Raw genomic sequence first — 3,439 nt, forward strand, 5'->3', positions numbered from 1 at the left:
TTATATGGTCAGTTTTGGAGAAGGTACCATGTGTTGCTGAGAAGAAGGTATATCCTTTTGTTTTAGGATAAAATTTTCTGTAGATATCTGTTAAATCCATTTGTTTCATAACTTCTGTTAGTGTCCATGTGTCTCTGTTTTGTTTCAGTTTCCAGGATCTATCTATTGATGAGAGTGGGGTGTTGAAGTCTCCCACTATTATTGTGTGAAGTGCAATGTGTGCTTTGAGCTTTACTAAAGTTTCCTTAATGAATGTGGCTGCCCTTGTATTTGGAGCATAGATATTCAGAATTGAGAGTTCATCTTGGTAGATCTTATCTTTGATGAGAATTGAGAGTTCATCTTGGTAGATCTTATCTTTGAAGAGTACGAAGTGCCTGTATTTGTCTTTTTTGATAACTTTGGGAAGGAAGCCAATTTTATTCTATATTAGAATGGCTACTCCAGCTTGTTTCTTTGGACCATTTGCTTGGAAAATTGTTTTCCAGCCTTTCACTATGAGGTAGCGTCTGTCTTTTTCTCTGAGGTGGGTTTCCTGTAAGCAGCAAAATGTTGGGTCCTGTTTGTGTAGCCAGTCTATTAGTCTATCTTTTTATTGGGGGAATTGAGTCCATTGATGTTAAGAGAAATTAAAGAAAAGGAATTGCTTCCTGTTATTTTTGTTGTTAAAGTTGGGATTCTGTTTTTGCGGCTGTCTTCTTTCAGGTTTGTTGAAGGATTACTTTCTGCTTTTTCTAAGGTGTAGTTTCCATCCTTGTGTTTGTGATTTTCCTTTATTATCCTTTGACAGGCCGGATTTGTGGATAGATATTGTGTGAATTTGGTTTTATCATGGAATACTTTGGTTTCCCCATATATCATAATTGAGAGTTTTGCTGGGTAAGTAGCCTGTGCTGGCATTTCTGTTCTCTTAGGGTCTGTATAACCTCTGTCCAGGATATTCTGGCTTTCATAGTCTGTGGTGAGAATTCTGGTGTAATTCTAATAGTGTAATTCTTTATATGTTACTTGACCTTTTTCTCTTACTGCTTTTAATATTCTATCTCTATTTAGTTCATTTGTTGTTCTGATTATTATGTGTTGGGAGGAATTTCTTTTCTGGTCCAGTCTATTTGGAGTTCTGTAGGCTTCTTTTATGTTCATGGGCATCTCGTTCTTTAGGTTTGGGAAGTTTTCTTCTATAATTTTGTTGAACATACTTGCTGGCCCTTTAACTGCTTGTGGACGTTGTACATCGTGGTGCGCACTAGGCTCCGCACCACGATGTACAACGTCCACAAGCAGGTCAGCCGGGGCTATATAGCGTGGTGCGCACTAGGCTCCGCACCACGATGTACAACGTCCACAAGCAGGTCAGCACTCCTGGGAGTCCAACTCTCTCCTGAGTCTCAGTGGTCAGAGTACTCTCCACAGGCAAGCTCTCATCTTGCAGGGAAGGTGCACAGAGGTCTGGCATTCAGCCCTGCCACCTGGCTGAAGATGTAGGCCTGAAACGGGGCCTATCCCAGAATATGTGTCGCCTCTGTAGTTTGCAAGCTCACCTGCACAGACTAGTCTCCAAGGGACCTGGGACACAAGATGACTCTCTCACCTGCTCAGGCAGTGAGAGCCCTCCCTGGTGGACACCTCCCCTCTGGTGAGGAAGGTGCCTGGATGTCTGGAGCCCAAAATGGGGTTTGACCCAGAAGCTGTGTCACTTCTGTAGTCCGCACTCTCACTGGTTCAGACTGGTCCCTGAGTGACTTGGAGCACAAGATCTCTTTATTTCTTCCTTGACCAAATTATTATTGAGTAGTGTGTTGTCCAGCCTTTCCATTGTTTTTGTTGCTATTGAAGAACAGCCTTAGTCCGTGGTGATCTGATAGGATACATGAGATCATTTCAATCTTCTTGTATCTGTTGAGGCCTGATTTATGACCAATTATATGGTCAGTTTTGGAGAAGGTACTGTAATGTGCTGTGATGTGCATAGATGTTCAGAATTGAGAGTTCATCTTGGTAGATTTTTCCTTTGATGTGTATGAAGTGTCCTTCCTTATCCTTTTTGATATCTTTTGGTTGAAAGTTGATTATATTTGATATTAGAATGGCTATTCCAGCTTGTTTCTTGGGACCATTTGCTTGGAATGTCTGCCTTTGTCACTGAGGTGCATTTCCTGTATGCAGCAAAATGCTGGGTCCTCTTTACATATGAATCCATTGATGTTAAGAGATATTAAGGAAAAGTGATTTTTACTTCCTGTTATTTTTGTTGTTAGACGTTGAATCATGTTTGTCTAGCCATCTTGGGTTTGTTGAAAGATTACTTTCTTGCTTTTTCTAGGGTGTAGTTTCTCTCCTGTGTTTTCCATCTATTATCCTTTGTAGGGCTGGATTTATTGAAAGACATTGTGTAAATTTGTTTTTGTCATGGAATATTTTGGTTTCTCCATCTATGGCAATTGAGAGTTTTGCTGGGCATAGTAACCTGGGCTGGCATTTGTGTTCTCTTAGGATCTGCCCAGGATTTTCTTGCTTTCATAGTCTCTGTTGAGAAGTCTGGTGTAATTCTGATAGATCTGCCTTTATATGTTACTTGACCTTTTCACTTACTGCATTTAGTATTCTTTCTTTGTTTAGTGCATTTGGTGTTTTGCCTATTATTAGATGGGAGGAATTTCTTTTCTGGTCCAGTCTATTTGGAGTTCTGTAGGCTTCTTGTATGTTCATGGGCATCTCTTTCTTTAGGTGAGGGAAGTTTTCTTCTATAATTTTGTTGAAGATATTGACTGGCCCTTTAAATTAGGAATCTTTGCTCTCTTCTAGACCTACTATCCTTAGGTTTAGTCTTCTCGTTGTGTTCTGGATTTTCTGGATGTTTTGGGTTAGGAGTTTTTTGCATTTTGCATTTTCTTTGACTTTTGTGTCAGTGTTTTCTATGATAATCTTCTGCACCCGAGATTCTCCTATCTCTTGTATTCTGTTGGTGATTCTTGCATCTCTGACTCCTGATCTCTTTCCTAGGTTTTCTAACTCCAGGGTTGTCTTCCTTTGTGATTTCTTTATTGTTTTTATTTCCATTTTTAGATCCTGGATGGTTTTGATCAATTCCTTCACCTGTTTGATTGTGTTTTCCTGTAATTCTTTAAGGAATTTTTGTGTTTCCTCTTTAATGGCTTCTATCTGTTTACTTGTATTCTCCTGTATTTCTTTAAGGGAGTTATTTATGTCCTTCTCTAAGTTCTCTATTATCATCATGAGAAGCAATTTTAGATCCGAATCTTGCTTTTCTGGTATGATGGTGTATCCAGAACTTGCTATGGATTTCTGTTGCTTATGTTCTTATGCTTGCTTCATGCTATCCGATTCTCACTAGTGCTACCTCTCCTCACTATATCTAACTGGAGCCTGTCCTTCCTGTGATCTGGGTTGTGTCAGAACTCCTCAGAGTCCAGCTGTC

At 39.8% G+C, this 3,439-nt stretch overlaps 1 protein-coding gene across 3 annotated transcripts in view; it reads left to right on the forward strand.

Moving 5' to 3' along the window:
- The window catches only part of Adgre1 (adhesion G protein-coupled receptor E1), a 95,786-nt gene that overhangs the window by 16,931 nt on the left and 75,416 nt on the right, over window positions 1–3,439 (forward strand). The window lies entirely within an intron of this gene.

This window comes from Mus pahari, chromosome 18, assembly GCF_900095145.1.
Source record: "Mus pahari chromosome 18, PAHARI_EIJ_v1.1, whole genome shotgun sequence".
Classification (NCBI taxonomy): domain Eukaryota; kingdom Metazoa; phylum Chordata; class Mammalia; order Rodentia; family Muridae; genus Mus; species Mus pahari.